At 36.6% G+C, this 11,417-nt stretch overlaps 1 protein-coding gene across 1 annotated transcript in view; it reads left to right on the forward strand.

The window, feature by feature from the left end:
* LOC106460239 overlaps positions 1-11,186 on the forward strand; it is a 14,624-nt gene extending 3,438 nt beyond the window's left edge. Inside the window, exon 2 of the mRNA XM_013919922.2 lies at positions 9,883-11,186. The gene's annotated coding sequence lies outside the window, so the exon portion shown is untranslated. The remainder of the gene's footprint in view (positions 1-9,882) is intronic.
* The last annotated feature ends 231 nt before the right edge of the window (positions 11,187-11,417 follow it).

Below are 11,417 nucleotides of genomic sequence, written 5' to 3' on the forward strand. Positions count from 1 at the left end.
GAACCCGCGACCCTCAGATTGCGAGTCGAGCGCCGTAACCACCTGGCCATGCCGGGCCAATTAAAATTTAAAGGCGGTTAATAGTAAAGCAAATCGCTAAGGTAAGCAGTTTGTCTTTCCAGAAAGAGATTTGACCAAATGATTAGTGGCGAGTTTGACCACTCAGTGAAAGCGATATGCCTAAGTATTGAAGCGATAATTTTACACTATGTTAACTGCTAGTGAGCAAGTTAAAAATTAATTTGGCTATTATAATGATCACTTAATTAAGGTAAGTGTAATAACTCTCTACCGTCATATATTTTACTTTTCCCAAATGACCTTATTGCTTTCCGGAACACTGTATACTGATGAGATAAAACTGGGCGTTAACCTAAGTTGTTCCCGACCGAAGCTTTGCATTATTTTTCCAAATCCTCCCATTGTATACATATGTATGTGTTTGTGGGTTATAATAAAGGATGCTACTACAAAAATCTATCTATCTGTCTGTTTATTGGCCCGGCATAGCCAGATGGCTAGGGAGCTCGACTCGCAATCCGAGGGTCGCGGATTCGAATCCCCGTCCCACCAAACATGTTCGCCCTTTCAGCCGTGGGGGCGTTATAATGTGACGGTCAATCCCACTATTCATTGGTAAAAGTGTAGTCCAAGAGTTGGCGGTGGGTGGTGAGGAATAGCTGCCTTCCCTCTAATCTTACACTGCAGCCTGTCATGGCCTGATGGCTAGGGAGCTCGACTCGCAATCCGAGGGTCGCGGATTCGAATCCCCGTCCCACCAAATATGCTCACCCTTTCAGCTGTGGGGGCGTTATTATGTAACGGTCAATCCCACTATTCGTTGGTAAAAGAGTAACTCAAGAGTTAGTGGTGGGTGGTGATGACTAGTTGTCTTCCCCCTAGTCTTACACTGCTAAATTAGGGACGGCTAGCAGCACATAGCCCTCGTGTAGCTTTGCGCGAAATTCAAAACAAACAAACTGTCTGTTTATCTATCAAAACAAGTATTTTTAGTGTTGTTAAACCTTGTGTTTTGTGCTAGGTTGAATACAACATCATTCTGAATTTGCTGAGACGTGATGTAAAGAACAAATTAGAGACTGTAGCTACTGATTATTTTTTAATTTCAGTCGGTTGACATTTTTCAACGTGCTGTAATCTTAGATGTACTGACAAATCAGTTACGGGTTTCACGTATCCTCCTCAACCCAGAAAATGGTGATTTAAGATAACCATACAACTTTTGTGTGATGTGTTTATTTCAATGAAGTAAAAGTGGTCAAAACTTTTTTTTTAATCTAACACGACCAAACGCAGAACATTGAGGTCTAATATCAAACATTTAGATGCTAGAATTTAAATTTTTGAATAAAAAATAATGCTAGAAAAAATTGGATATGATAGGATATTTAACGCAATACTATAGAATTTTAGTTAAAGCCGAGAGTTTGTTTGTTTGTTTGTAATTAAGCACAAGGCTACACAATGGGATATCTGTGCTCTGCCCACCACGGGTATCGAAACTCTGATTCTAGCGTTGTAAGTCCGCAGACGTGTCACTGGGGGGCATCTGGTGTACAATAGCGCATGTATGCCGCGCACTTTTCGTTCGGTGTTAATATTTGATACAGTTTTATAAAGATCTAACCGATTGTTTCCTGTTTCTAAACACTGGATAAGACAAATTCTCGATGATTCTCTTGGGCTTGAGCGACTAACGTTTTATTCTGAATACTTAGTGGGTGATAAAATCGAACGCGGCCAGACGCAAAACAAACCAGGTCCAATATTAAACATGTGGATGCTAAAATTAAAATTTTGGAATGAAAATAATGCTCCAAAAAAAGTGTAGTTGAAACAGTAATGTTTGTATTCGTAGACCGATGCGAACAACGTGGAACACCTTAGATGGTAGTACACACTTACATACCTTGTCTACCGGAAATAAGTCGTCGCATTATCTGTTACGGCAAGCCCACCCCCAGTGCAGTGTACCTGTTAATAAATTTATTTAAGGAATATCCTTGCATCCTCGTTGAGTGTTTTCATAAAATACTTGTTGAAATGCCATAACATTTCCTCTTTGTGTAAACCGGTAAGGCATTTCGAAATTGTAGATAATTGTAGTAATTGGGCTTCAACTAAAATCCGTAAAAGAAAAAAAACACTTTTAAATATAAGTACGCACTCACAACTGCCTTTTTTACTGTTCTCACGAATATAATTATGTACATGCATCTGACACGTATTTAGCATTTTCAACTTGAACGGCACCCTATGCAATACATGGGCTAAACAATCAGGGTCAGAGACCCCATGACTTAAGCATCGACTGTTTAGGACTGTTGACCAGAAGGAGGCAACAGTACCCGCTGCCTGTGCGACTTATAGAATCGCGTCATTGCCGAAAGTACAAAAAAAGGCATATCGCGGTTCGATCCTTGGACCTCTTGGCACGCTAACTACTAGGCCACACCTTATATATACATATATCGTATAGATATATCTGTAAGATATTCAAAATTTCTAATCATTTTGCGCATATCTTCTCTAACATTAAATTTAAGACACAACTAACTGTACATAAGCTTGTTTCGCACAAGTACACTATGTGTATACTTAAATACAGTATTCTAGCTTCACTGCATTACACCCTATTTTTATTTATTTTTCTAGATTTGTTGTTTTCCAGAATCGAAATTATTAATTTTATCTTCACTATTATATATAATATTTCACTTTCACAGATGTTGAATTTGTGTTAAGAAGTTGACTCTTCGCTTAATAATAAATTCCAATAAGCTTCGTCCTAGTCTTAAGTTCTAAAAATAGTTCACATTTAGGGTGGTCCATGAACGGGGTTTACCTTTCTATCACAAAAGAATCATAATGTTGCTCATTCTGCATTCTTTCTGAGTTAGTTCGCAATCTTTATCACATGTTACAACTTCACTTAACCATTAATGAAAATAACGACAGTGTCACAGGAAGGATGTAGTCTTTGGTACAAGCAATCATGTAAAGACAAAGATTTCCTGTTGCCTGCCGTAGAACATAGTTGTAACGTCATATTAACGTCATCCTCTTTTCTCTGGCGCCATTCCATGCCTCCATTTCAACTAAAAATTTATATTCCTTGCATGACTGCTCGTATAGAGTTCACTCTGGATATGATCAGATATTTAACAGAATACTACATTTAATCTGGATATGATCAGATATTTAACAGAACACTGAGTTCACTCTGTATATGATTAGGTATTGTACAGAACACTAAGTTCAATCCGGATATGATCAGGTATTTAACAGAACACTAAGTTTTCTTTGAATATGATCAGGTATTTAACAGAACACTAAGTAACATCCTGTTACCAAATACCTATAACTGTGAAACCAGCAACACATTGTAGATGTTCAGGTGTGATAGTAATACCCTGTTAACAGATTCCTGTGACACACTGGTAACACCTATTAGACATGTAAATATGATAGTAACGTTCTGTCAACAAATACAAATGACACACACTGGCAACACATTGTAGATATTTACGTATAATACCAATACCCTGCTAACAAATTCCTGTGACACACTGGTAACACCTATTAGACATGTACATATAATAATACTCGTCAACTTTTTGAAGGCCATAGATAGGCATAAATAAAATATTTTTAATTGTGAACCAGTTTAACGTTGAATATTATTTATGATTTTAACTTTATACACAAGTGCCAAAATACTATAATTAATAATATTCTGTCAACAAATTTCTGTCACACACTTTAAGTACATGCGTATGATGATAATATCCTCTATGTGGAGGTAACTTTCAATATAGATGATGTAAGTATATTCTGTAGTAATACGTTGTAAGTATTAACCTGTGGTATAACAGTTAATGTGTATTTTCTCAAACTTACGTGAGTTCTTAATGTACTAACGACATTCGCTGATGAAAATAGGGCAAAATCTTGACCCAGCAAGCTTATACTCAAAGACTTCGTTGTTTCTTGTTCTTATCAGGGCGAAAAGCTGTACAGCGAGCTAGCTGCGCTGTGGCCGTCACGGAAATCGAACCTCTAATTCTAGCGTTATAAACCGTGATCCTTATCGCTAAGCTACCAGAGGACAAGCAGAACTTATGAACTATAGTTGTGATTAGACAATAAATCGTTACTTTGAACGTTTATTTTTGGTAAAAGTACAAACAAATAAATTTAGCTTCAGGGTGTTGTGACCACGCCTCATCACAGTAATATGGCAAACACTACTTCATCCTTTCTGGACTCGTCAAGTCTGGTTTATTTCGAATTTTGCGCAGAGCTACACGAGGGCTATCTGCACTAGCTAGTTTACCAGTGATAGACTAGAGGGAAGGCAGGTAGTGAACACCACCCACCGCCAACTCTTGGGTTACTCTTTTACCAACGAATAGTGGGATTGACCGTCACGTGGTAATGCCCCCACAGCTTAAAGGGCGAGCATGTTCGTTGACGTGAATTCGAACTCGCAATCCTCAGAGTGCATTAACCATCAGGCCATGCCAGGCTCAACTAGTTAAGCCAAAAAAATTGTTTTGTTTTTCGTCTCAACTGGAATCATCTACCAAAGTATGTCTTTAATGTAACGTTTTGAAATAAAATGGTAGTAGAAAATGAGTTTGGAAAATATAAAATGTTCCTCCAAACCTGGTTTTATATTCCCCCCACCCCTCTAATTCTGAAGTGCAGTGACTATTTCACACACCTTCCGTTAAAGCATAGTGTTTTTTCCATCTTAGCTAAACAGATATAACATATATATATATATGTTAGTGTTCTGAGGGCTAATCGCACTTTATAAGAACAATGTTTCAGATCCTGTACAACTGTGCTAAACTTTGAACTACTTTCTCTATCGTAGGGTTAATCGCACTTTATAAGAACAATGTTTCAGATCCTGTACAACTGTGCTAACCTTTGAACTACTTTCTCTATCGTCGATTGTGCCCGATCTGATTACTGCCTGAAGCACAATATGGTCAACCTTAGACCACTCATGTTGACAGACTTTCCACATATCCTCTGCTGTCGATGGCGTCGGCTTTCACGGCTACATTTAAGTACACCAAAAGTATGTTGAAGCTGTATTGGGGACCCGACAGGTATGCGATCCAATGGGATGCTTGTGATTCCTGTTTCGTTGGACATCTTTCTCATTAAAACAGCTGTTAATTTCGATATGTGGCTGGAAGCTTGTGAGACTTGGCCAACTACAAATCCTTGTTTATCACCTGATTAACAGTACCATGAGAAATGCCCAGCTTCATTGCAATGTTTTTTTGTTATTTTGTTTAATATATATATATAAGGGGTTCTCTTTCGTAGCCACTTTGCATTTGAGGACAGTGCCCCAGATTGGGTTGGGATATGTTGTCAGGATTCGTTGCTGTTTTAAACTCTTTTCCTTGTGAGATTTTCCTACTTCTGTGAAGAACACTGAAGATTCCTTCTTCGAAATGTAGTACCTAAACTGTTTAGTCATTATAGCTTTATGAACGTTTCTCAGTACAGAAAAGTGCTGTAACATAAGAAAACCGTGGCAGCATTATACTGTCGAATGGTGGAGGTATTCGTCGTGAACCAGTCATATGGGTGCTAAACATATCTCCTGTGGTCATATGGCACTGTATTAGCAGATATATATCGTTTTATATATAAAGTATGATTAACCAGTTTCTTGTATAACATCAAACTTATCTAAGAAAATCACGGAGTGTTCTTCAAGGTATACTGATTTTACTCTGTTTACCTTGGATAAGTTTGTTTGTTCGTAATTAAGCACAAAGCTACACAATGGGCTACCTGTGCTCTGCCCACCACGGGTATCGAAACCCGGATTCTAGCGTTGTAAGTCCGCAGACGTGCCGCTGTGCCACTGGGTGGCCCTTGGATAAGAAAGAAGGAAGTCGCTTCTGAAAAAAAAAATCACAAAACAATACCATGACGTAATTTAAAGAAAACGCTTTGATCGCACGTAAAGATGGCTAATAATAACGTCCGCGTTTGTTCATTAATTTAGCGATTCATGGGTATGTTTGTTTTACATATATTTTATCCTGAGTGCAACCATTTTAAAGCTTTTAGTTTCCTTTGTCGTTCTAACTACCTTAAAGGTTCGTGCATGGAAAAGTACTTCATATACCTGCCTGTTTCGATGTAACTTGTATGATTAGATATTTGGACGCACGTACAGCCTAAGGTGACACGCTTACCGAAGGGTTTGCCAAGATTATTATGGGATGTAAAACAGGATCGGTGGGTATAACTCGTCATGTTGTCTGGAAAACAGCTAGCACTGTTGTACTTCCACTGTCTGCCCACTACAACCCACAGACATGCTTTGGGCAGAATCACAATAACAGAAACAAAAGCATCAGTTTTCTTCCTTTGAATTATTCGGTGGAACTTAGTTTACATTTAGAACTGTGAATGTGGGGTGGGGGTGGACATAAGTGATAAGGGAATGGGCGATAAGGTGTTCCAATCCACATACTTAAATATAGCACTTGAAAGGCTTAAGGAATAAGGGAATATTTGGTCAACAAAATCTAGATCGTACCATCAGAGGATGTGTTCGAATAGATCAAGGTTGGTTCTTTAAGTGATACTTTATTTATCTATTTCATATAATTAACTCGCGTAATACTTGGAATAGAAATGTGACTTCTGGATCATATATTGAATCTTGTGCCTCCGGGTAATTACATACAAATAGTAACTGGATCATATACTGAATATTTGTGCCTCCGGGTAATTACATGCAAATAGTAACTGGATCGTATATTGAATCTTGTGCCTCCGGGTAATTACATGCAAATAGTAACTGTATCATATACTGAATCTTATGCCTCCGAGTAATTACATGCAAATAGTAACTGGATCATATACTGAATATTTGTGCCTCCGGGTAATTACATGCAAATAGTAACTGGATCATATATTGAATCTTTGTGCCTCCGGGTAATTACATGCAAATAGTAACTGGATCATATACTGAATCTTTTGTGCCTCCGGGTAATTACATACAAATAGTAACTGGATCATATATTGAATCTTTGTGCCTCCGGGTAATTACATGCAAATAGTAACTGCTTCTATGAAACAATCATTTTCTAAAATTTCCTTTAATCATACCAGAAAAATCATACTCGTGTTCCTTCTCTAGGGACAACAAGATACTGCAACCGAACGGACAACATTACTGAAATTTGAGTAATTTTGATGCCAAATACACGAATCTTTTTAACGACGCTTTGTCAAAGTTGCGAAACATAACTGGATAGGTAGAATTTTACGTACATTATTGTACAATGATAAAATAATAACTAAACACAAAATTAAAGTACCATTTAGCAACAGTATATCTCCTTCATCATAGACACTAATCACGATGGTATACGTTTTATATAATCCGACTACAAACATTCTTATTTTCTTATGAAGCAAGTATGCTAAATGTTTAGTGATCAGTGTTATAACCAAACCAGCCTCGAATCTATTCTTAAATATCATGAAATAAAAATGTGAATAACAGTATGTGAAATACTGTACGATAACGTGTTCTATTTTCTCAGTTTAGTGTATAATAAGCTTGCTTATTCACATTCTTGTCGAGTGAGAAGCCAGGCTTTGTGTCATGCTACTGCAGACAGTGGGAGTTCTAAGCCGCCTGACCTTGGTATTTTACCTGTTTAATACACATATAGCAGCCACTGTACAGACTTCCCGCCACCTCGTACACAGCTGTAAACACATGGACCCCGACCTGTTGGCAGGTGACCCGACTACATCCGGTGGCGTCACCTGTGGGGATTTTACATATCAAAATACCAGCTAACAAACCAGCTCTCTCTCTCTCCCTGTCGCTATGAGATTAAAAAAAATACCTCTCTCTCTCTTGTATAAACAAAATTATACAGGGTTGTACAGTTTTTATTATGATCTTTTTGACGTCACATGTCGGGGATCGTTAAAAATTTAGCGAAGACGTTTTTTTTAATTATTATTTTCAGTATATTTACGTTAAACACAATAAAAATTGTGAACTAGACGATAACTTGGTAGAAATCAGAAATAATGAATACAATAACTTGATAAAAATGTTTATATGTATCTGTGTTCAAAATGTTTAACGTAAACAGTACTACCCCCCCCCCAAAAAAAATGAAGAAAATATGAGCGTAACAAACTACAAACAATGTAAAATATATGTTTAAACAATCTAAGTTATGTAAATATCAAAAGTGGCCATTAACAAATGGCTAAGATAAAAATATAATCTCACCACCGGCTTACAATGTTGTCTCTTTAAGATATCCACCATTGCTTCTAATAACCCTACAATCCGAGGGTTTTTACCATTTTGTATCAAGACTTCTTGAACCTATGTGTTTTTCTGACATCGTGATTGCTTCTAATAAACTGTTTAAATTAAATGATATCTCTTACCATACTGGACAGCTAGAGAAATGTAACATTTTCATTCACTCTGTTTCTTACATTTAGAAACAGTACTATAGCAATTTTGGATTGTTCTCTAAACACAATTCAGGCCCACACAGCAGTTTTAATAATATTGTTTAACGCCACCCAAGCCCTTGGAAAGTATATATATATGTGTGTGTGTGTGTATACCCACAACATCGTGCTTTGTAAGCTTCAGGGTGTATGTTTTCAGTTAGTAATATCATGCCAAATAGAATTGCAGATTCTTTAAAAAGTCAGGGAATGTGTCATTAGTACGTTGCTGCTCCCAATTTAGGGTTAACCTCGGTGAGCCTTTTAAATACAAAATATCACACCTAAGTACAACCAATCTCTTCGTAATTTGTGTGTGGGATTCAGTGAACTCTCTCTCTCTCTCTAAGTGGTCCCCTGGTAGATTAGTGGCAAGCTTGGGGACTTATAACGTTAGAATTCGGAGTTCTATCCCCGCAGCTCAGACACTCAATAGAGCAACTTTGCGTTGAAATAAATAAATAGTATCTTTAAGTTGTCCTCTGGTGGTGACGTTAAAAAATCTGGTTTCGATACCCGTTGTGGGCAAAGCACAGATAACTTATTACATAGCTTCATGCATAACAACAAATAATCTCCTGGCTTAGCGACATATAACATTAGAATTCGGGGGTTCTATCCGTGCAACTGACGCAACGCAGATAGCCAATTATGCAGCTTTGTACTAAAACAAACAAATTTTGTACATGTCTCATGTTAAAAAGTCAAGCTATTAAACATATTTTAAGAAACGAATAGAACTTTGTGATAACCTAACTACTGAAGCTTACTTTATATATTAAGTTTTTATATTTATAATAGGCAATGGCTGATTCAGTATTGAAATATTTATAGTGATACTCTAATATACAGTCAAAATGGGGCTAACAAAAAAAACAATGAAAAACCAAACAGTTTCCTCGCTGGGGAACAAATATTTTGGGCAAGAAAGCTAGATTATATACAGGGTGAGACAACAGCTACTATACAGTTCGTACTGTACGTTTGGCACAGTTAACATTGTACTGTTGGCACTAAAGAAAATATTACGAATAAACTGAAACCAGTTTTATCATAGTTTGTTTCAGAGTACTAGTAACAGTTAGAACTTAGACTATGTTCCAAATTAAAGAACTATACAGTCACATACAGCGGTATGACAGCATCAAGTTTACGGACTTGCAGCGCTAAAATCCGCGGTGGACATAGCAGATAGCCTAATGTACCTTTGCTCTAAAAGAAACTACATCGCCCGCTGTGTACAGTTAGCCATCATAACGAGTATATTTATGTGTTTTAACAAGTTTGAATTTAGCGCATTTCTCTTTTCTTTTTTTCTTGTAGGTGTTTCCGAGGAAGAAATACTTAAGTGTAAAGCTCAGAACAGCAAGTGGACCAGAACTATTGTTATATAGAAATCCAACATAGCTTTTGGACTTGCAAAACAGGATCTATATAAACTAAACTTGATCGCGTGGTGTATATCCAAATCCACCTTCACGCGATTTGTGAGTTTCTGGAAAGATCTTTGCTTATTGTGAACTAAAACTTCGTTTATTTTTTTTTATTTTCTTTGTTTTTACATAATACATAATTGTATAGTTATACCATCAGTCACGTGATACAGAAAATTCCAAACCACGATGATGAAGAACTTCAAAAATTTTCATCGCTGATGTGTTGTGTAATGGCGTTGGAAGACCACGTGTAGTGGATGCATATATAGAGTAAAAAAAAAAGGAATGAAACGCTCTGCTGAAGCTGTATCTTGATCGGATTGCATCTTGAGATCATCATCCGACGAACGATCCTGCATGTGATTCAGAATTTTGTGGATGAACCTTCCGTTTTGGATAATGGTTATTTTTCGTCACATTTGCAGGTTTAGTTGGTTGTTGTTGAAATTAAGATTGTTTGTTATCTACCAGACAGAAGGCGGGTAGATAAATTAAGTATTTATGTTATTTGTTTTAGTTGTGACTAGTAATTACTGTTTACGTGATGAAAACAGAATAATAATGCTTAATCGTTGTAAAACAATAATTGTTGGTCATCTACTTGTAACACAACATTAGCCAATTAACCACGATTTTATAGGACGTTTTTATATTTGTTTTTTCGTTCTGCTGACATTACTGTACAACTGACGAGAAATGGAATCAGTTTCATGTTGCTAAGTGTGAAAAAAAACAAAAACAAAAAAACTGGAAGTGTTAACAATGCATCAAAAATGCCTGGATACATACTCTTTTAGAATATGTCGGTTCCATATTACTAGATTTTGAATGATTTTGCTTACATGAAGATTTAAAAGTAGTGTTGGGAAATGTATTAAGTGTTTTTTAAAGGTTTGCTTTTTTCTTGTTTCACATATTTGTAAGAATGTCTATTACAATATGTTACTAAGCTTATATATATATGGTAATTTCTAATTAAAAAAAACACAACATAATTTATGTGGTATTTCTCCTGCCACAAGATGGCGCTGAATGTTAATTATTCGAAACAACTGTGAATACTTGAATATTAAATATGAATTTACCACACGGTATATTTATATATATATATGGTAACTTTTAATTAGAAGAAACAAACATGATTTGCGTAGTGTTTCTCCTGCCACAAGATGGCGCTGAATGTTATTCATTTCAAACCACCGTGAATAACTGAATTTTAAATAATAAATGTGAGCCTTAAATAATAGTGTACTATCTCTTCTTTTTTTTCTTTTCGTAAACTCTCTTACTTAAGCAAAGTAAATATTGTGTGAAGTATGGGTATACCTGGCCAAGTGAGACGGTAGAAGGGAGGGGGGGGGGGTGAGTATGAGTCACCAATAAAGAATGGAATAACACCTGTTCGTGATACCAAAATAGTAA

This window comes from Limulus polyphemus, unplaced genomic scaffold, assembly GCF_000517525.1.
Source record: "Limulus polyphemus unplaced genomic scaffold, Limulus_polyphemus-2.1.2 Scaffold732, whole genome shotgun sequence".
NCBI classification, from domain to species: Eukaryota; Metazoa; Arthropoda; class Merostomata; order Xiphosura; family Limulidae; genus Limulus; species Limulus polyphemus.